General features: G+C 37.7%; 1 protein-coding gene across 2 annotated transcripts in view; it reads left to right on the top strand.

Moving 5' to 3' along the window:
• Positions 1 to 24,113, top strand: part of NKAIN2 (sodium/potassium transporting ATPase interacting 2) — a 1,181,035-nt gene that overhangs the window by 736,826 nt on the left and 420,096 nt on the right. The window lies entirely within an intron of this gene.

Raw genomic sequence — 24,113 nt, 5'->3', positions numbered from 1 at the left:
CTGTATCTGTAGTATAAAATAGAAACATGTAAGTGTCTTGACTTAATGTGTGATATAATTGATAATTTTTGTATTGCTTGAGGTGAATGGCATTATGTAGGTAAACAAAGAACCCTGATTCCTGGTTGTAGCTTAAAAACATGAAAAATCTATTGATGTAGGCTAAAATAGCCTATTTTTTCAAATCGGAAAATCTTATGAATAGCAATATATTTTTCTGTTAGGTAGAATTAGTGTAGTGGGGATCTTGTTTTCTGAAAACATGACCAGAGAATTATTGAATGATTGTTATTGAGTGGTTCTTCTGATGGGACTAAAGACACGAGTGGAAAGGTGGAGTCTTATCATGAATTGGAATGTATATGAGTACAGCTGATTTTTCTATGACCATTCAGTTTCTTCCTGAATAATTTAAGAGTTGTCAAAATAAACAGTGCTCTCTTTAATTAGTGGACATTGCATTTAAGTATCTCCGTAGATATAACCACCCCACCTTGACAGCACACAGGTTACCAGAAGAAGAGAATGAAACACAAGCAATCCAATTGTACCTATTTATCAATCTATTTCTGTCCACCTGTATCTATTTAGGTTGTTTTTAATACCAAAATTGAACACACACTTGGCACTATTGTGTGTGTTGAAATGAGGTTTATAATGTTTTTAACCTTACCTTTACAGGTTACTTAGTCATGTTCTGACACATGCAGATATGATATTCCTATTGAACGTCATTGAGAAACAACGAATATTTAATTGTTAGTAAGTATGAATGTCCCTGTCTGCTGGAAATGGCCCCAATGAAAATGTTGGGTGCCTGTGAATAGGCTGACCTTCAGCATGGACTGCTCAGCATTCACTGATGTGTCCAAGACTCTTGTCAGTTAAGAAGGAGTTTGAGATGAAACACTTGAAAACAAAGGTACTACGAGCTGAAGTGCAAACACTTTTAGGAGATACAAATAATGTTCCAATTTTTTAAATGATATTGAGCACTTAGAGAAAATGAGTAAGTGAAATAACAGTAGCCCCAACTTCACAGAAGCCCCGACTATTCTAAATAGTGTTCATCATGTCAATGTATGGCAAAAACCAATACAATATTGTAAAGTAATTAGCCTCCAATTAAAATAAATAAATTTATACTAAAAAAAAAAAAAAAAACGGACAGAAACCATTGTGATGACAGTGAAGAAAAGCCTCAGAGATCCCTTTTGCAGTTTTGATGTTGTGTCTTTTATAAACTAGTAATGTGCTGGATCATGGAAAAAGCAAAAGAGTTCCAGAAAAATATCTACTTCTGCTTTATTGACTATGCCAAAGCCTTTGAATGTGTGGATCACAGTAAACTGTGGAAAATTCTGAAAGAGATGGGAATACCAGACCACCTGATCTGCCTCTTGAGAAATTTGTATGCAGTTCAGGAAGCAACAGTTAGAACTGGACATAGAACAACATCTGGTTCCAAATAGGAAAAGGAGTACATCAAGGCTGTATATTGTCACCCTGCTTATTTAACTTATATGCAGAGTATATCATGAGAAATGCTGGACTGGAAGAAACACAAGCTGGAATCAAGATTGCCGGGAGAAATATCAATAACCTCAGATACGCAATGACACCACCCTTATGGCAGAAAGTGAAGAGGAACTAAAAAGCCTCTTGATGAAAGTGAAAGTGGAGAGTGAAAAGGTTGGCTTAAAGCTCAACATTCAGAAAACGAAGATCATGGCATCTGGTCCCATCACTTCATGGGAAATAGATGGGGAACAGTGGAAACAGTGTCAGACTTTATTTTTTGGGGCTCCAAAATCACTGCAGATGGTGACTGCAGACATGAAATTAAAAGACGCTTACTCCTTGGAAGGAAAGTTATGACCAACCTAGATAGCATATTGAAAAGCAGAGACATTACTTTGCCAACAAAGGTTCATCTAGTCAAGGCTATGGTTTTTCCTGTGGTCATGTATGGATGTGAGAGTTGGACTGTGAAGAAGGCTGAGCACCAAAGAACTGATGGCTTTGAACTGTGGTGTTGGAGAAGACTCTTGAGAGTCCCTTGGACTGCAAGGAGATCCAACCAGTCCATTCTGAAGGAGATCAGCCCTGGGTGTTCTTTGGAAGGAATGATGCGAAAGCTGAAACTCCAGTACTTTGGCCACCTCATGAGAAGAGTTGACTCATTGGAAAAGACTCTGATGCTGGGAGGGATTGGGGGCAGGAGGAGAAGGGGACAACAGAGGATGAGATGGCTGGATGGCATCACTGACTCGATGGACGTGAGTCTGGGTGAACTCTGGGTGTTGGTGATGGACAGTGAGGCCTGGCATGCTGCGATTCATGGGGTCGCAAAGAGTCGGGACACAACTGAGCGACTGAACTGAACTGAATGTTTATTTTAATTATAGTAGCAATAAGTTTCCTACTACAAAAAAATAAAATAAGGGGAAAAATATCCCATTCACCCCAATTCTCAGAATTAATATTCAGTGAGCATGCCTCCTTGTAGACAATTGTATATTTGTGTATATGTCTCTATAAATATGTACACAAACATATAAGCAAATGTAGAATGTAAAGATATCCCTTCAGCCTGATTGGCCACATGGCTGAAATTGGCCACAAGCTTTCTGAGATTGCTTAATAATCCAAAAAAAGAAAAAATGAAAGCCCTCTCTATTTCAGTGCAGTCCAGACAGAACCATCACCAATTTTCCTTTTCTCTTTTTAAGTGAAGTGCAGTATGGCAGAGTGGTGGAGGCTGGTGAAGGGGTGGAAACACTGTAACAGATGCAGCTTCAAAGATAATATTTTAAGTGACAGCTTTTTTGCTTTCACTTTTACATATATATATATATATATATATATATATATATATATGTATATGTGGTGGACTTGCCTGGTGGCTCAGACAGTAAAGTGTCCAATTGTCTCCAGACATACACACTGTTTCTGCTTATTGCTTCTTGCCCTTAATACATTTTGGGCAGTTTTAATGTCAATGCATATAAAGCTCTTTCTCTGTGTGTTACCATAGTATTCCATGTGTCTTAATATACCAAACTGTATTTTTATTTTCCCTTTTTGGTGACCATTGCATTATTCTTAGGCTCTTTTTATTGAATACAGCTCTGCAACAAAAGAAATCTCTTTATTTACATATGAATTTATTTAACTCTTGAAAACTTGGTGATTAGGGATACCAACCCCCACAAATTTAAAATACATATGTAATTTTTGACTCCCCCATAGTTAAATTTCCTATGCTATTATTTTCCTCTGTTTCTTTACATTGTTCACTTAGGAAGGCTTTCTTACCTCTCCTTGCTGTTCTTTGGAACCCTGCATTCAAATGAGTATATCTTTTATTTTCTCCTTTGCCTTTCACTTCTCTACTTTTCTCAGCTATTTGGAAGGCCTCCTCAGACAACCCTTTTGCCTTTTTTTTTACTTGGGGGTGGTTTTGATCACCGTCTCCTATACACTGTTACAAACAAACCTCCATCCATGGTTCTGCAGGCCCTCTGTCTATCAGATCTAATCCCTTGAATCTATTTCTCACTTCCACTGTATAATCATAAGGGAATTGAATTAGGTCATACCTGAATGGCCTAGTGGTTTTCCCTACTTTCTTCAATTTTAGTCTGAATTTGGAGATAAGGAGTTCATGATCTGAGCCATAGTCAGCTCCTGGTCTTGTTTTGCTGACTGTATAGAGCTTCTCCATCTTTGGCCACAAAGAATATAATGAAATCTGATGTCAGTATTGACTATCTGGTGATGTCCATGCGTAGCCTTGTCTCTTGTGTTGTTGGAAGAGAGTGTTTGCTATGACCAGTGCATTCTCTTGACAAAACTCTTAGCCTTTGCCCTGTTCATTTTGTAATCCAAGACCAAACTTGCCTGTTACTCCAGGTATCTCTTGACTTCCTACTTTTGTTTTCCAGTCCACTATGATGAAAAAGGCCCACTCCAGTGTTCTTACCTGGAGAATCCCAGGGACGGCAGAGCCTGGTGGGCTGCCATCTATGGGTCCACACAGAGTCAGACATGACTGAAGCAACTTAGTAGCAGCAGTAGCAGCAGCATGATGAAAAAGACATCTTTGTGTGTGTGTGTGTGTGTGTTCATTCTAGAAGGTCTTGTAGCTCTTCATAGAACTGTTCAACTTCAGCTTCTTCAGTTTTAGTGGTAGCTGAATAGACTTGCAGCAAGTGAAGAGGAACTAAAAAGCCTCTTGATGAAGGTGAAAGAGGAGAGTGAAAAAGTTGGCTTAAAACTCAGCGTTCAGAAAACAAAGATCATGGCATCTGATCCTATCACTTCATGGGAAATAGATGGGGAAACAGTGGAAACAGTGTCAGACTTTATTTTTGGGGGCTCCAAAATCACTTCAGATTGTGACTGCAGCCATGAAATTAGAAGATGCTTACTCCTTGGAAGCAAAGTTATGACCAACCTAGATAGCATATTGAAAAGCAGAGACATTACTTTGCCAACAAAGATCCGTCTAGTCAAGGCTATGGTTTTTCCACTGGTCATGTATGGATGTGAGAGTTGGACTGTGAAGAAAACTGAGCACCAAAGAACTGATGCTTTTGAACTGTGGTGTTGGATAAGACTCTTGAGAGTCCCTTGGACTGAAAGGAGATCCAACCAGTCCATTCTAAAGGAGATCAGCCCTGGGTGTTCTTTGGAAGGAGTGATGCTAAAGCTAAAACTCCAGTACTTTGGCCACCTCATGCAAAGAGTTGACTCATTAGAAAAGACTCTGATGCTGGGAGGGATTGGGGGCAGGAGGAGAAGGGGACGACAGAGGATGAGATGACTGGATGGCATCACTGACTCCATGGACATGAGTCTGAGTGAACTCCAGGAGATGGTGATGGATAGGGAGGCCTGGCGTGCTGCGATTCATGGGGTCGCAAAGAGTCGGACACGACTGAGCAACTGAACTGAACTGAACTCAATAGACTTGGAATATTGTGGTAATGAATGGTTTGCCTTGGAAAGGTACAGATATCATTCTGTTGTTTTTGAGACTGTGCCTAAGTACTGCATTTCAGACTCTTTTGTTGACTATGGTGGCTAGTCCATTTCTTCTAAGGGATTCTTGCCCACAGTAGTAGATATAATGGTCATGTGAATTAAATTCACCCACTCTGGTCCATTTTAGTGCACTAATTTCTAAAATATCGAAGCTCATTCTTACCATCTCCTGTTTGACCACTTCCAATTTACCTTGATTCATGGACCTAACATTCCAGGTTCCTATGCAATATTGTTCTCTATAGCATCGGATTATACTTTCACCACCAGACACATCTACAACTGGGCATTGTTTCCACTTTGGCTCAGCTTTTTCATTCCTTCTGGAGCTATTTCTTCACTCTTCACCAGTAGCATATTGGGCACCACTACAAACAAAGCTAGTGGAGGTAATGGAATTCCAGTTGAGCTATGTCAAATCCTATAAGATGATGCTGTGAAAGTGCTGCACTCAATATGCCAGCAAATTTGGAAAACTCAGCAGTGGCCACAGGACTGGAAAAGGTCAGTTTTCATCCCAATCCCAAAGAAAGGCAATGCCAAAGAATGTTCAAACTACTGCACAATTGTACCCATCTCACAAGCTAGCAACATAATGCTCAAAATTCTCCAAGCGAAACTTCAACAATATATAAACCGATAACTTTCAGATGTTCAAGCTGTATTTAGAAAAGGCAGAGGTACCAGAGATCAAATTTCCAAAATCCACTGGATCATAGAAAAAACAAAAGAATTCCATAAAAACATTTATTTCTTCTTTATTGACTACACTAAGCCTTTGTGTAGATCACAACAAACTGTGGAAATTTGTTAAAGTGATGGGAATATCAGACCACCTTAGGTATCTCCTGAGAAATCTGTATGCAGGTCAAGAAGCAACCGTTAGAACTGGACATGGAACAGACTGAATCCAAATTGGGAAAGAAGTGCATACGTCAATGCTATATATTGTCACCTTGCATATTTAACATATATGTGGAGTGCAACCATTAGAACTGGACATGGAACAGACTGAATCCAAATTGGGAAAGAAGTGCATACGTCAATGCTATATATTGTCACCTTGCATATTTAGCATATATGTGGAGTGCAACCGTTAGAACTGGACATGGAACAGACTGAATCCAAATTGGGAAAGAAGTACATCAATGCTGTATATTGTCACCTTGCATATTTAACATCATGTGAAATGCCAAAGTGGATGAAGCAAAGCTGGAATTTTTGGGTGAAATATCAATAACCTTAGACATTTAGATGACACCACCCTTACGGCAGAAAGCAATGAGGAACTAAAGAGCTTCTTGATGAAGGTGAAAGAGGAGAGTGAAAAATCTGGCTTTCAAATCAACATTCAAAAAATGAAGATCATTGCATTCAGTCCCATAATTTCATGGCATATAGATGGGAAAACAATGAAAACAGGGACAAACATTATTTTCTTAGGCTCTATAATCACTGCTGATGGTAAGTGCAGCCATGAAATTAAAAGACTTGCTTCTTGGAATAAAAGCTATGACAAACCTAGATAGCATATTAAAAAGCAGAGACATGACTTTACCAACAAAAGTCCCTATAGTCAAAGCATTGGTTTTCCCAGTAGTCATGTATGGATGTGAGAGTTGGACCATAAAGAAAGCTGAGTGCTGAAGAACTGATGCTTTTGAGCTGTGGTATTTGAGGAGACTCTTGAGAGTCCTTTGGACAGTATGGAGATCAAACCATTCAATCCTAAAGCAAATCAGTCCTGAATATCCATTGGAAGGACTGATTCTGAAGCTGAAGCTCTAATATTTTCACCACTTGATACAAAGAACTGACTCATTTGAAAAGACCCTGATGCTGGAAAAGATTGAAGGCAGGAGGAGAAGGGGATGACAGAGGATGAGATGGTTGGATGGCATCACTGACTCAATGGACATGAGTGTGAGCAAGCTCTGGGAGATAGAGAAGGACAGGAAAGCCTGGCATGCTGCAGTCCATGGGATCACAAAGAGTCAGACAGGTCTGAGCCACTGAACAATAATAGCAGTTGACTACTGAGAGCCTACTCTTGATGCAGTTATGAGAGAGAGAGGCATACTATATGGTAATATAATTCTTTGAAAGCAAACTTATGAAACAGTAACAAAACTAATACAGTACTAATTTTATATTAAATACCTCTCACCTCATACTGGAGAAGACAATGGCAACCCACTCCAGTACTCTTGCCTGGAAAAATCCCATGGATGGAGGAGCCTGGTCAGCTGCAGTCCATGGGGTTGCTAAGAGTCAAACATGACTGAGCAACTTCACTGTCACTTTTCACTTTCATGCATTGGAGAAGGAAATGCCAACCCACTCCAGTGTTCTTGCCTGGAGAATCCCAGGGATGGGGGAGCCTGGTGGGCTGCTGTCTATAGGGTCCCAAGAGTCAGACATGACAAGCAACTTAGCAGCAGGAGCAGCAGTAGCAGCACCTCATACCTGTATAAGGATAGGTTCTCCACCTCAATAAATGTCTTGCATATAACATTCCACTTGATGTATACTTAGGCATTAATGATGATGACACAAAAACTTCTCAAACAGTTATTAGAATTTCACACCTAGACACACACATACAGAGCAGATAAGTTTATTAAATGTAAAGCATAAGAATTATTTATTTTTCATTACATAGAAATGAGTCATCATAAAATTCTTCATCTCAGTTTTCTTCTTGTTGAGTTAGGATGAGAAGGCAAAGATATTTGTCTTGCTGTGTCATGGGTGGGAGAGGTGGAGAGGGATGAGGAGGGGCAGGTACGACTGTATAACTTTATGGAGATACACCTTAATTTCTCTCTGAATCTTCAGCTTTTCAGTCAGTCAGCCAGTCAGTTCAGTCACTCAGTCTTTGCAACCCCATGGACTGCAGCAAGCCACGCTTCCCTGTCCATCACTAACTCCCAGAGCTTACTCAAACTCATGTCCATAGAGTCAGTGATGCTATAAAACCATCTCATCCTCTGTCGTCCCCTTCTCCTGCCTTCAATCGTTCCCAACATCAGGGTTTTTTTCCAATGAGTCAGTTCTTTGCATCACGTGGTCAAAGTATTGGAGTTTAAGCTACAGCATCAGTCCTTCCAATGAATATTCAGAACTAATCTACTTTAGAATGAACTGACTGAATCTCCTTGCAGTCCAAGGGACTGTCAAGAGTCTTCTCCAATATCAGTTCAAAAGCATCAGTTCTGAGGTGCTCAGCTTTCTTTATAGTCCAACTCTCACATCCATAGATGACCACTGGAAAAACCGTAACCTTGACTAGTTGGACCTTTGTTGGCAAAGTAATGTCTCTGCTTTTTAATATGCTGTCTATGGTGGTCACAAATTTCCTTCCAAGGAGTAAGCATCTTTTAATTTCATGGCTGTAGTCACCATCTACAGTTATTCTGGAGCCCAAAAATATGAAGTCTGCCACTGTTTGCAATGTTTCCCCATCTATCTGCCTCAAAGTGATGGGACTAGATGCCATGATCTTTGTTTTCTGAATGTTGAGCTTTAAGCCAACATTTTCACTCTCCTCTTTCACTTTCATCAAGAAGCTCTTTAGTTCTTCTTCATTTTCTGGAATAAGGGTGGTGTCATCTGCATATCTGAGGTTATTGATATTTCTCCTGGCAATCTTGATTCCAGCTTGTGTTTCTTCCAGTCCAGCATTTCTCATGATGTACTCTGCATATAAGTTAAATAAGCAGGGTGACAATATACTTGATGTACTCCTTTTCCTATTTGGAACCAGTCTGTTGTTCCATGTCCAGTTCTAATGGTTTCTTCCTGACCTGCATACAGATTTCTCAAGAGGCAGGTCAGGTGGTCTGGTATTCCCATCTCTTGAAGAATTTTCCACAGTTTATTGTTATCCACACAGTCAAAGTCTTTGGCATAGTCAATAAAGCAGTAATAGATGTTTTTCTGGGACTCCCTTGCATTTTCCATGATCCAGCAGATGTTGGCAATTTGATCTCTGGTTCCTCTGCCTTTTCTAAAACCAGCTTGAACATGTGGAAGTTCATGGTTCACGTATTGCTGAAGCCTGGCTTGGAGAATTTTGAGCATTACTTTACTAGTATGTGAGATAAGTGCAATTGTGCAGTAGTTTGAGCATTCTTTGGCATTGCCTTTCTTTGGGATTGGAATGAAAACTGAACTTTTCCAGTCCTGTGGCCACTGCTCAGTTTTCCAAATTTCCTGACATATTGACTACAGCACTTTCACATCATCATCTTTTAGGATTTGAAATAGTTCAACTGGCATTCCATCACCTCCACTAGCTTTGTTCATAGTGATGCTTCCTAAGGCCCACTTGACTTCACATTCCAGGATGTCTGGCTCTAGGTGAGTGATCACATCATCGTGATTATCTGGGTCGTGAAGATCTTTTTTGTATAGTTTTTATGTTTATTCTTGCCACCTCTTCTTAATATCTTCTGCTTCTGTTAATCCATACGATTTCTGTCCTTTATTGAGCCCATTTTGCATGAAATGTTCCCTTGGTATCTCTAATTTTATTGAAGAGATCTCTAGTCTTTCCCATTCTATTGTTTTCCTCTCTTTCTTTGCACTGATCACTGAGGAAGGCTTTCTTATCTCTTCTTGCTATTCTTTGGAACTCTGTATTCAAATGGGTATATCTTTCATTTTCTCCTTTGCTTTTTGCTTGTCTTCTTTGGGGCTAAGTCACTTCAGTCGTGTCCAACTCTGTGCGACCCCATAGATGGCAGCCCACCAGGCTCCTCCATCCCTGGGATTCTCCAGACAAGAATAGGAGTGGGTTGCCATTTCCTTCTCCAACGCATAAAAGTGAAAAGTGAAAGTGAAGTCGCTCAGTCGTGCCTGACTCTTAGCGACCCCGTGGACTGGAGCCTACCAGGCTCCTCCGTCCATGGGATTTTCCAGGCAAGAATACTGGAGTGGGGTGCCATTGCCTTCTCTGTTTCTTCTTTACACAGCTATTTGTAAGGCCTCCTCAGACAGGCATTTTCCTTTTTTGCATTTCTTTTTCTTGAGGATTTTCTTGATCCCTGTCTCCTCTACCGTGTCATAGTTCTTCATACTGTCCATAGTGTCATACTGTCCATAGTTCTTCAGGCACTCTGTCTATCAGATCTAGTCCCTTAAATCTATTTCTCACTTCCACAGTATAATCATAAGGGATTTGATTTAGGCCGTACCTGGATGGTCTAGTGGTTTTCTGTTCTTTCTTCAATTTAAGTCTGAATTTGGAAATTTCCTTGATTAGCCCTTTTGTAAATCTTGTAAAGTCATGGGCAACATTTAGACACAGTTTTCCCCAGCAGTAATTTATTGTTTTTAAATGGTCTCTCTATTGGGGTTCTGCTTCATAGCATTGACAGTCCTTTCCATACAGTACCAGGTATAATGAGCTTAAAAGATCCTTATGACCCTCAGGTTAGAGGCTGAATTAGAGATGTTGTTTTGAGGGGCGGTAGACTACTTTGTGAAGAGGAACTAAAAAGCCTCTTGATGAAAGTGAAAGAGGAGAGTAAAAAGTTGGCTTAAAGCTCAACATTCAGAAAACTAAGATCATGGCATCTGGCCCCATCACTTCATGGCAAATAGATGGGGAAACAGTGGAAACAGTGTCAGACTTTATTTTTTTGGGTTCCAAAGTCACTGTAGATGGTGATTACAGCCATAAAATTAAAAGACACTTACTCCTTGGAAAGAAAGTTATGACCAACCTAGATAGCATATTGAAAAGCAGAGATATTACTTTGCCAACAAAGGTCCGTCTTTCAAGGCTATGGTTTTTCCAGTGGTCATGCATGGATGTGAGAGTTGGACTGTGAAGAAAGCTGAGCGCTGAAGAACTGATGCTTTTGAACTGTGGTGTTGGAGAAGACTCTTGAGAGTCCCTTGGACTGCAAGGAGATCCAACCAGTCCATTCTGAAGGAGATCAGTCCTGGGTGTTCATTGGAAGGACTGATGCTAAAGCTGAAACTCCTATACTTTGGCCACCTCATGCAAAGAGTTGACTCGTTGGAAAAGACTCTGATGCTGGGAGGGATTGGGGATAGGAGGAGAAGGGATGACAGAGGATGAGATGGCTGGATGGCATCACTGACTTGATGGACATGAGTTTGAGTGAACTCTGGGAGTTGGTGATGGACAGGGAGGCCTGGCGTGCTGTGATTCATGGGGTCGCAAACAGTCGGACACAACTGAGTGACTGAACTGAACTGAGACTACTTTGAGGGGCTTCTCACATGGCACTAGTGTTAAAGAACCCACCTGCCTATGCAGGAGACATAAAAGACCTGGGTTTGATCCCTCAGTCGGGAAGATCCCCTGGAGGAGGGCATGGCAACCGACTCTGGTATTCATGCCTGGAGAATCCAATGGATAGAGGAGCCTGGTGGGCTACAGTCCATAGGGTCACAAAGAGTCAGACACCACTGAAGCAACTTAACATGCACACAGAGATTACTTTGATGACTTAAGTGTTGAACTCTTGGGGTTCATTGTAGCCAGGGGCATTGTCCCATATCAGAAGAACATTAAAAGTCAGTCTCTTTTTGGCAAGATACTTTCTGATGTCATGAAGAAAACATGGATGGAGCCAGTAACCCAGAAAAAGTGTTCTCCATTATCCAGGCCTTCTTATACATCCAAAAGATTGGCATCTGGTGTTTATATTTTCCTTCAAGGTTCAGGGATAGATAAGGGCAAGTCCTCATCATGGACCTGACAGTATGCCTCCGGCCGTAAATCCCCAAGCTTGTTTCTCTTCCACACTAATAAATGTCCTTTGTAGCAGTGTTTTTCCAGAAAAGACACTTTAATCTGCATTAGAAACCTGTTCAGGCAGATATCCTTTCTCCAAGGTAACTTTCTTAATGTCATCTGAGGACTCATCTGCTGCCTCTTGGTCTACAGAAGCTGCTTCTCCTATTATCTTGACATTTTTTTTTAAAGCCAAACCTCTTTCTAAAATTATCAAACCATCCTTTATTGGCATTAAATTCCCCAGCTTAACTCTTTCACCTTTCTTTTGCTTTGTCACACAATGACTTTTTTCTCATATCATGTTAGTCTATAGGTAGGCCTTTCTTATAGCAATCCTGTGCCCACATAAAAGTTGGATTTTTAATATGTGATAGAAAGATATCTTGCAAAAATTGCAAGATTTTCTCATCTGCTGATGTAGCTGCCTTGGTGGCTTCACAAATTTCCTTTTCTTTCTTTATTTCTTCTCTCTCTCTCTTATTATTTTTTTTAAACAATAGTCCTTATGCTGGTTTCATTTATCTTGAAATGGCAAATGGCAGGTGACCGCAGCTACAGACCTTGATCCATGATCCTTATCAAGCAATTCAACTTTTACTTGTAATGTCATAACTTTTCTCTGTTTTCATGGAGCACTTCCACATCACTAGTGGTACTTCACGTGGGCCCCGCAGTATTGCACTGAGCACAGTGAAGACTACATGAGGATCATAAGAGATCAGTTTTTACTTTGATACAAAATTTACTGGAGAGATGAACTATTCACAAGGAAATGACTAGCATCACAGGATGTTTTAAGCAGACAGTGGCGACGTTGAATCTCATCAAAATAGCAGCAACAGTTAAAAAATTATTGCAGTAGTACCAGTTAATTTTATGCAGTTATTTAATGCTACATCCTTATGTTTGCTTCTTTATGTTATTTATCTGGACTGCAATGGTACTGTGTACAACCTGCAAGTCTGTGTGCCTAGGTTCTGATTAGTTTTAACTTTTTATTATAGATTTGCATATATTTTATGGTAGTAAATGAAAAACTAGACTAGTATTTACATACGTTTTATGCATTCATGACATGCCTAACTTCTAAGTTTTTTCAATATTTCTAAACAATGCGGTTTGTGAGTTTTTGGAAATTATTGCAAATCTGGAAACATTTTCATATATATATATATATATATATTTAAATCTGCTTATGAGTAGACCCATTCAGTGCAAACCTGTGATGATTAAAGGTAAACTTATATAATGATAGCTCTCAACCAAGTTACTTCCAGATCTCTACAGAGTACATTCCTAAAGTGAAATTTGACTGCCATGGAGAATGCACAATTTAAAATTTTTAGGTATGACGGGTGCCATATTTAGGTGCACTTGCCAACGGTGGGTTTTATCCATCTGGTTGATCTAATACATGGACATATTAGTTTCACTTTAGAACTTGCAGTGAAAGAAAAAATAATTTGCCGTGAATAGCGTTGCATATGATTTTTTACTATTTGTCTGCACATGTATTTTTTTGCTCATTTCTCCTGCAAGTTGTCTTTTTCATTATTTGTAAAACTATTTTATACATTATTAATATTAGATGTTTATTTGAGTCTAAAGTTTTGTTATTTGATTTTAACATCTATTATTACTATAGCTTTTGGGATGTGATTTATGCTTAGATATATTTTCTCCACTTAAATATTGTAGAAAAATTTATCTTCTGTTTTTCTAGTAGTTAACTGGTTTGTTGACTACTTCTTGGGTCCCTAATCTCTCTTATTTATTGTGGTATATGGTATAAAATAGAGATGTACTTGAGTTGGTGTATTTAAAATATTTAGATAGATACCTGGAAGTTTAGAAACTCTTAATGAGTTTATTTTAATTTGTATTATTTATCTTTTGGATTAGATTAAATTGGAACCCCTCAGAGTACTGCTCTGCATAGTCTACCTCATTAGAAAGCAGGACTATGTATTAGAGTGAACACTGACTGAAAAAAGTGCCTGGATTCTAGATCCTTCTCATCCAGTTGTTAGTAACCATGCTAAAATAATTTGATATCCTAGGCCTTAGTTTCCTTCCTGAGAAGCAAGAATCAATCTCCTTGTCGTTTCTCAAACTGTCTTCTCCCAAGCACTGATTGTAAGATTTTTGATTATTTTAAGAAAATAAAAGCAAAATAAATTACAGAAATGGTCAGTTAAAGAAAGATAAACAAGTAGGTATGAGAGAATTTTGCTTAACCATAAGCCTTCTTAAAGCCATTATGATTATATGTGTTCTGAATCTACATGCATTGTAAAATATTTTCTATACTTGTCTAACCACATTTTTTTTTAACCTCAAACAATTTCACACACACACAAAAATAGTAATTTGTGAAATCATTTCCTTTTTTCCCCTAATGTTCTAAAAATGTCATATTTTGAGGCTAAGTCATGCTATGATATGCAGATCTTGATTTTTTCAAGCTATTCCACAGGAGATATGTGTATACAGTTAACATCTACTTTCAACAGTTACCATGTTTCTTACTATGGCCCTAGATATACATGAATTAATAGTGTTAATAACTTTAATTGCCAGTTGCCAAGCAAGACGTTAAACATACAGAACAGACACATAAGACCTGGTGACTTCCTTTAGATCCCCTAGTGTATATACCTCTACAATGAGTGAGGAGAATACTTCATTTCTTAATTTTATAGCCAAATCCACTTAGTTGAATCAGTTACTCGGTAAACTCCGTGCATGAAAGATGCATAATTTTTTAATATTGCAAGATGCCAAAGAGATTTACTTTGTTGATTTTTATCAAATTACTTTTTTGCAGTATGAGAAGTATTTATGCTTCATCTTTTGATAGCCTTTAAATTGGAACACAAGTTGCTTCTGTGTCATATTTGCTTAAAAGAATTCTATTTTCAGAGCTCTGTATTTAGTATAGCTTATGTCAATTTATTGCCTACATTTGTATAAAATTTTATTGCAAAAATAAAGCACACAATTTATTGAAATACTACAGAGTCATTTAAAAAGTAAATAAGGCATATGAACAAGTATCCATTCTGTAGAGCTATTTTGTGACTTAATTATTTTAAGGTAGATGTAAAATAACCAAAGTAAATCTGAATAAATTGGTACCAGATTTAACTCTCCTCTTGTCATTGAAATTCTGGCAGGATATTTAACAGTAGTCAGAATTAAAGAGTGTTCTACTGTTTGGTGCATTCTCAAAGGAAACCAAAGAAATGTATTAGATGAAAGAAGCAGCTGTAAGATTACAGCGTTTAACATGCATGGGTGTCTATACATTATTCACTGCAAACAAAATGACCCACTGAGACAATAGTGTACTTAACCTGTTCATGTCTGTACCATGCACATTACCATGAATGGGGTGCAATATGGTTCCATTTAAAACAACCTACTGTTCAAGAAGAAAAATAAAAAATATATATAGAAAAATGTGATAGAATTCTGATATTATCAGATAGCATGAGAAAAACTATAGGACTCTAATGTCTTGAGTTATCTCCTTTTATTTTTAACTTTTCTAAATTTTTTTTTTTTTTTACTACTAATAATGGTTCAGTTCAGTTCAGTTCAGTCGCTCAGTCGTGTCTGACTGTTTGCAAAATCATGAATCGCTGCACGCCAGGCCTCCCTGTCCATCACCAACTCCTGGAGTTCACTCAAAGTCACATCCATTGAGTCGGTTATGCCATCCAGCCATCTCATCCTCTGTCATCCGCTTTTCCTCCTGCCCCCAATCCCTCCCAGCATCACAGTCTTTTCCAATGAGTCAACTCTTCGCATGAGGTGGCCAAAGTATTGGAGTTTCATCTTTAGCATCATTCCTTCCAAAGAACACCCAGGGCTGCTCTCCTTTAGAATGGACTGGTTGGATCTCCTTGCCATCCAAGGGACTCTCAAGAGTCTTCTCCAACACCACAGTTCAAAAGCATCAATTCTTTGGTGCTCAGCTTTCTTCACAGTCTAACTCTCATATCCATACATGACTACTGGAAAAACCATAGCCTTGACTAGACGGACCTTTGTTGGCAAAGTAATGTCTCTGCTTTTCAATTTGCTATCTAGGTTGATCATAACTTTCCTTCCAAGGAGTAAGCGTCTTTTAATTTCATGTCTGCAGTCACCATCTGCAGTGATTTTGGAGCCCAAAAAAATAAAGTCTTTCACTGTTTCCCCATCTATTTCCCATGAAGTGATGGGACCAGATGCCATGATCTTCGTTTTCTGAATGTTGAGCTTTAAGCCAACCTTTTCACTCTCCTCTTTCACTTTCATCAAGAGGCTTTTGAGTTCCTCTTCACTTTCTGCTATAAGGGTGGTGTCATCTGCATATCTGAGGTTATTGATATTTCTCCTGGCAATCTTGATTCCAGCTTGTGCTTCTTCCAGCCCAGCGTTTCTCATGATGTACTCTGCATAGAAATTAAATATACAGGGTGACAATATACAGCCTTGACGTACTCCTTTTCCTATTTGAAACCAGTCTGTTGTTCCATGTCCAGTTCTAACTGTTGCTTCATGACCTGCATATAGGTTTCTCAAGAGGCAGGTCAGGTGGTCTGGTATTCCCATCTCTTGAAGAATTTTCCACAGTTGATTGTGATCCACATAGTCAAAGGCTTTGGCATAATCCATAAAGCAGAAATAGATGCTTTTCTGGAACTCTCTTGCTTTTTCCATGATCCAGCAGATGTTGGCAATTTGATCTCTGGTTCCTCTGCCTTTTCTAAAACCAGCTTGAACATCTGGAAGTTCACAGTTCACATATTGCTGAAGCCTGGTTTGGAGAATTTTGAGCATTACTTTACTAGCGTGTGAGATGAGTGCAATTGTGCAGTAGTTTCAGCATTCTTTGGCATTGCCTTTCTTTGGGATTGGAATGAAAACTGACCTTTTCCAGTCCTGTGGCCACTGCTCAGTTTTCCAAATTTTGACTGCAGCATTTTCATAGCATCATCTTTCAGGATTTGAAATAGCTCCACTGGAATTCCATCACCTCTACTAGCTTTGTTCATAGTGATGCTTTCTAAGGCCCACTTGACTTCACATTCCAGGATGTCTGGCTCTAGGTGAGTGATCACAACATCGTGATTATCTTGGTTGTGAAGCTCTTTTTTGTACAGTTCTTCTGTGTATTCTTGCCACCTTTTCTTAATATCTTCTGCTTCTGTTAATCCATACCATTTCTGTCCTTTATTGAGCCCATCTTTGCATGAAATGTTCCCTTGGTATTTCTGACTTTCTTGAAGAGATCCCTAGTCTTTCCCATTCTGTTGTTTTCCTCTATTTCTTTGCATTGATCGCTGAGGAAGGCTTTCATATCTGTTCTTGCTATTCTTTGGAACTCTGCATTGAGATGCTTATATCTTTCCTTTTCTCCTTTGCTTTTGGCTTGTCTTCTTTTCACAGCTATTTGTAAGGCCTTCCCATACAGCCATTTTGCTTTTTTGCATTTCTTTTCCATGGGGATGGTCTTGGTCCCTGTCTCCTGTACAATGTCACGAACCTCCGTCCATAGTTCATCAGGCACTCTATCTATCATATCTAATCCCTTGAATCTATTTCTCACTTCCCCTGTATTATCATAAGGGATTTGATTTAGGTCATACCTGAATGGTCTAGTGGTTTTCCGTTCTTTCTTCAATTTAAGTCTGAATTTGGCAATAAGGAGCTCATGATCCAAGCCACAGTCAGCTCCTGGTCTTGTTTTTGCTGACTGTATAGAGCTTCTCCATCTTTGGCTGCAAAGAATATAATCAATTTGATTTTGGTGTTGACCATCTGGTGATGTCCATATGCAGAGTCTTCTCTTGTGTTGTTGGAAGAGGTTGTTTGCTATGACCAGTGTATTCTCTTGACAAAACCCTATTAGTCATGGTATTGTAGTGAATATTGTTTTGAATTTGTATTTTGGAGTATATCTTGATCCATAGGGAAAACTTCTAAGTAGAGAGTTCCTAAGTCAAAGTACATGCTTATCAAAATGAACAAATAAATATACAGTGGAAAATCTCTGTCCCACCCCTTTCTCTAGCAATCCAGTTCTCTTCATAGGTATCCAGTGTTACCTTTTCAGAAGTACTTAAGTAAATACAATCCAAACATGTACATTCATGTTTGGATACATTCTTTTCCTTCTTAGTTTTTTTTTTTTCCAATTATTACATATTTTATACATTGTTTGGTATCCTAAATTTTCTGTTAACTTGTTATTTTTAAAAATTGAGGTATTCTCTGTTAAGGGCTTCCCTGGTGACTCAGAAGTAAAGAATCCACCTATGATGCAGGAGACTGCCTGCAATGTAGGAGATGTGTGTTCGATCCCTGGGTTGGGAAGATCCCCTGGAGAAGAAAATGCAACCTGCTCCAGTATTCTTGCCTGGGAAATTCCATTGACAGAGGAACATGGGGTTGCAAGAATCAGACATGACTTACCAATTAAAGTACCACCACCACATTGCCTTTTGAAACTGTATCTAAGCAATGCAGCATGGCCTATAAAATTGGAGATTTGCATAGGACCCAAACCTCCTACCCTCAGAGTTGAGGACCAGAAAGAAATATGTGTTCTTGATCCTGCCTGCTGGGAACATGTTGGGAGGTTTGAGCATAGTCTCAAGTGATCAGATGCAGAAAGGGAACCAGGCGGAGCCTTGATCCCGCCCACAAAGCTCTAGCCGTTGCAAGGACTGAATGACTTCCTTCCAGAAGTCCTCATGACTTCTGACTCAGACTCTGGGTCAGGTCACCAGACCAATGGTCTCTGCAATTTAGTAATCTGTAGTGAATGTTGACTGCCTTTCTCCACCAAAGGGTGGCATTGCCTTCTCCCAAAGGCAAATACAAGAGTGGATACATTAATATCCCTCTGATGACATATTTCAGAAAATTTATTCTAAACATTACTACTGCTTTCTTGGCCACTGGGATGAAGGGAGAAAGAGTTCCCCAGAGACAAATAAAAGAACAAATTACCTAGACCTGGGGAGACTGATTAACTCGTTTAGACCTATGTTTGTGACTTCAATAGTCTGAACAAAGTTCACAAAAAAGCCAGTGCCTGACTCCGGAGTTCACTTGTGCCTGTGAACAAAGCAACTTGCTGATGCATTCAAACATGAGTCGCATTAGCACATTTACATTAAAAGGTGACATGATATCAAAAGATTGTAAGATTGCAAATTTTAGGCATACTATCTGGAGAAAAAACAACTGTGGATAAATGTCATGTTAAAAATCTTGTTCTGTCATGATTATAAGTAGAGTAGTAATGGCAAATGACAGCTTAAAGAGAATCGAAAAAAATCATCTTGACACCTAAGTGATGATATCATTATCTGTATTATGAATAATTTTACTCATAACAGATACTGTTCTATAAGTTTTCATTATGGACAGAAAGCCTCCATGTTCCTTACAATTTATTTACCCTAATGTTAACATTGCTTCATTAGCTTTCATTCTGTTCATATAATACAACTTATTTTCATCCTTTTAATGTAAAATTTCCTAGTTCATTTTATACATCTGTATTTTATTATTATTTTAAAGAACTCCATCTTCAAAGAGGCAAGCTTGTTTATATTTATTATAATTATTGATATAAATGATAATTTATGTGAATCTGCATGTATATGTGTGTTGTTATGTTCTTTATATATTTGTTTTTATCCCTTGTCCTACTTCTTATTGGACTTATGAGGTTTCTTAATTTCCCCTTTTCTTCTTCCAGTGATTTGGAAGCTGTATATTCTATTTCTAGTTTTTCCAGGTTTACTCTTAACACATTTTCTTTAGTTAAGAGACCTATTGATGTTGAATATAACTATGTTCTTCCCAAATAAAATGAGGAATGAAAATTCTCTAAGCTTTACTTTAAAGCACCCTATTTTATCAATATTTAGTTTTCTAGGTTCACTTTTTAAAAACCCTCCCACTTAATCATTTGCTTTTGGCAATGTATGTTTATTTACATTAATCAATAAGTTAAATGATTTAATTGCTCACAATTGTTTCTTTCATGCTATCCTGTCATTCTGAGTTCAAATTTCTTCTGTATAAAGTGGGTCCCTTAGTTCCTTAAGTGAAGGTTTATAAATGGTAATATATATTTATCTTTGAAAATATTTTCAGTTAGTCCTCATTTTTTTTCAGGGTTAGTTGTGCAGGGTATGTAACTTCTCCCCTTTGGTAACCATAAGTTCATTTTCTATGTCTGTGTTTCTGTTTTGTAAATAAGCTAAATTATATCCAATTTTTAGATTCCACATATAAGTGATATCATACAATATTTCTTTCTCTGACTTCACTTAATGATAATCTCTAGGCAATCCATGTTATCACAAATGGCACTATTTCACTCTTTTTTATGGCTGAGTAATATTGCATTTGTATATATACCATACCTTCTCTATCCATTTATCTGTCGGTGGACACTTAAGTTGCTTCCATGTCTTGGCTATTGTAAATAGTGCCGCTGAGAATATTGAGGTGCATGCATCTTTTCAATATAGAGTTTTCTCTGGATATATGCCCAGGAGTGGGATTGCAGGATCACATGGTAACTCTGTGTAGTTTTTTTAAGGAACCTCCATACTGTTTTCCACAGTGGCTGCAGTAATTTACATTCCCACCAACAGTGTGGGAAGGTCCCATTCTCCACACTCTGTCAAGCATTTTTTATTTACAGACTTTTCAATGATGGCCATCCTTACTTGTATGAGATAATACCTCACTGTAGTTTTTATTGCTTATCTCTAATAATTAGCAATATTGATTATCTTTTCATTCACTTTGGGCCATCTGTATGTCTTCTTTGGAGAAATGTCTGTTTAGGTCTTGTGCTCTATTTTTGATTGGGCTGTTTGTTTTTTGAAGTATTTCTTTGTTTTACCACATGCTTATGTAGGACTCTAGGGAAGAGGACTTCATTGACAAAACATTCCTTAAGAAATATCTGCAATATTTTAATATGTATTAGGTTGAGGGAAAAGTTATCATGGTTTCAGACCCTGAATTTTAAATCATTATAGCTCAGCTCAAACACATCTTTATTAATAAAAATAGGAACCATTAAAATCAACACATTTTTGCCAATGAGAAATAAGTTTGTTTATTCTTGTAGAATAAAAATCAGTGCTTCAGGATTCAACAAACTCTTGGAAAGCATTTTCTGCTTCTTGCTGATTGCGGAAGGATTTCCCTGCAAAAAGTTGTCAAGATGCTTGAAGAAGGGGTAGTCAGTTGGATAGAAATCAGGTGAATATGGCAGATGAGGGCTACAAACTTTGTAGCCCAATTCATTCAACTTTTGAAGTGTTGGTTGTGTGACCATGCAGTCGGGCATTGTCATGGAGAAGAACTGGGGCCTTTGTTGATCAGTGCTGGCTGCAGGTATTGCAATTTTAAGTGCATCTCATTGATTTGCTGAGCATAGTTCTCAGATGTAATGGTTTTTACTGGGATTCAGAAAACTGTAGTCAATCAGACTGGTAGCAGACCTCCAGTGACCAAGACTCTTTTTTTGATGCAAGTTTGGCTTTGGGAAGTGCTTTGGAGCTTCTTTTCAGTCCAGCCACTGAGCTGGTCATCACTGGTTGTCATATAAAATCCACTTTTTCTTGTACATCACAATCTGATCAAGAAATGGTTCATTGTTGCGTAGAATGAGAGAAGAAAATACTTGAAAAGGATGACTTTTTTCATTTGTGGTTACCTCATGAGGCACCCACTTATCAGGCTTTTTCACCTTTCCAATTTGCTTCAAATGCTGAATGACTTTAGAATAGTAGACACTGAGTTCTTGGGCAACTTCTCATGTAGTTTTAAGAGGGCCAACTTCAATGATCCTCTCAGCTGGTTGTTGTCAACTTCCAATAGCCAGCCACTGCCCTTCTCATTTTCAAGGCTCTGTCTCCTTTGCAACACTTCTTTAACCACTTCTGCACTGTAAGTTCATTAGCAGTTACTGGGCCAAATGCTTTGTTGATGTTGTGAGCTGTCTATGCTGCTTCCGACCCATTTTGAAGTTGAATAAAAAATTCACTTGAATTTTCTTTTTGTCTAACATTATTTGCCATAGTCCAAAATACATATAAGGTAACATCAAGTAATAATTCATTAGTAAAAAATATAAAGCAAGAAATGTACTTTAAAATAATGTATAACATTACCACATTAGAATGTATTCCATTATCAGATGGCAGTTCAAAAATGCAAAAGCATAATTACTTTTGTACCAATCTAATACATTTATGCACTTATTAAAACACTGAGAACTACATTGCAGAAAGTATAGAATATGAATATGATGACTTGCAGGGATCATAGAATACTCTGACTTATGATTGAAATCTGCCTAATGGAAGTAAGGTGAATCTTAAAAAGAAAATCTTTATCATTTATTCCACAACTGTGCAAAACAGGTTTATGCTGAACCTCTGAGTCAGAAATGTGAGAAAATAAAGTGATTGAAGCCTGTAAGCAAAGAAAATCAGCCAGGAGAGTGATGATTCCCCATACAAGAGAAAGAATTTTATGAAAAGCTCACAGACATCAGTATTTCCTATATATTCTCTTTATTTCTAAATCATAAATCATACTTATTTAATTAAGGCTTTCCATCTTTACTGTTGGGATAAGTGTACTGTTTTACACATGTGGGTGACAGTAATTGGCAATTGCATTAAGGATCCCAACTCATGAACAAATCCCTGATGGCACTCAGGAACTTTGATCCTTGATCTAAGGCAAATAAATTTTCCAAGTTTGATAAAGCGAGCATCACTTATAACTAACTATGACAGTGATGCTCTCATAATATGGTGCTCAGTGAGATAAAAAGCTGCTCTAAGTGGCAAAGAGTTGAAAACTGAAGAGTGTATATGTGTGTGTGTATATATATATATATTATTTATATATATATAATATTTATATATATAATATAAGCTACTTTTAGTATGCAGTTACAAAGAGCTTCAAAAACACAGAAAACAACAGTAATTCAGTGTTAAAATTATAGCACTCAGTTATTAAAAGGGGACCTGCCCTTGGCCTCATTACTGCTTAATTGGGACAGGTTAATCTTCTTTTCTGTTGTTTTTTTCAATTTGAAATAAAACTGGGATCTCTGCTAGTACTCCTCATCCATCAAATTCTGTGACCTTGAAAGAAAATGACAACTCTCCTTCTCAAGAGAGAGTCTGAAAATGAGAATTAAAATAGGTCTTCTCAGTGGAGACCCACAGCAACATGTAATAAGACATATAAGGAATAGATCCTATCACTGCAGGCATTCTGTAATATTTCTCTATCTAACATATGGAATCAAAATGAGAATTCATTTCAGTTCAGAGTAAAAAAAAATCTGTGATGTTAAATCTTCTAAAAATCAACTAAAATTGTCTATGAAATGTTTTAATGGCAGTCAACAATTTTGTAACTTCTTTCAACTCTTACAAAAAGCTCTCTACCTAAACGTGTAAAATATTTTTAACTCTGATTCTTTAGAAAGAATCCCTGCAAATGAAGAACAGAAATATTAGCAAAATGAATGAGTAATGATGTCATATTCATTATTACAATATGTTTTTAATTTTAAAAGGTAAAAGGACATCTCTAACCACTGGGCAGACTGCTTTTATGATAATAAATGCAAAATTAGGATAAATATATAATAAGCACTGTCATAGCAGCCATATTCAATATCTGAGAGTCAACATTATTTCACTATTTTAAGTGAATTAAGAAAAACTCACATGATCCCCAAGCACAATGGAAAGTTTATAAAAGTACCAGATATAGTGCTTTCTTTTGATTTCACAGTAAGCAACCTGAATGAAAATATATAATGACCATCAGGTAAACTCCTGTTCCTCTTCTAGAATTTTCCAACAACAACAAAAAATCAGGACTGAGAATTAAGTTTCATTAGTTTAAGACTAAAGAGCTTTGATAGTTTAGAACTAAAGAGACTTAGTATGACTAAATTAAAATAAAACAGTATTATTGTTATCTTATTTAATACCAACTTCATACAAGACCATTATCTGTAAATAAAAAGAAAAAATCTACCATGTCTTCCATGTTTCCTGTAACTAAAGCTATGTATGTGCACCCTCATATTTCCAAATTCAGTGCTGTTGTCCATTTACAAGTTGCTCCTTTTATAAGGAAAAGACAGACAATGGTCTCTAAGAATGACTCAGAGTCTAGGGAAATTTAATCCTAATCCACTACAAAATTATCTCTACATTAATAT

The sequence above is a fragment of the Bos taurus genome, chromosome 9, assembly GCF_002263795.3.
Source record: "Bos taurus isolate L1 Dominette 01449 registration number 42190680 breed Hereford chromosome 9, ARS-UCD2.0, whole genome shotgun sequence".
Lineage (NCBI taxonomy): Eukaryota > Metazoa > Chordata > Mammalia > Artiodactyla > Bovidae > Bos > Bos taurus.
This window is presented reverse-complemented; position numbering and strand designations above follow the sequence as displayed.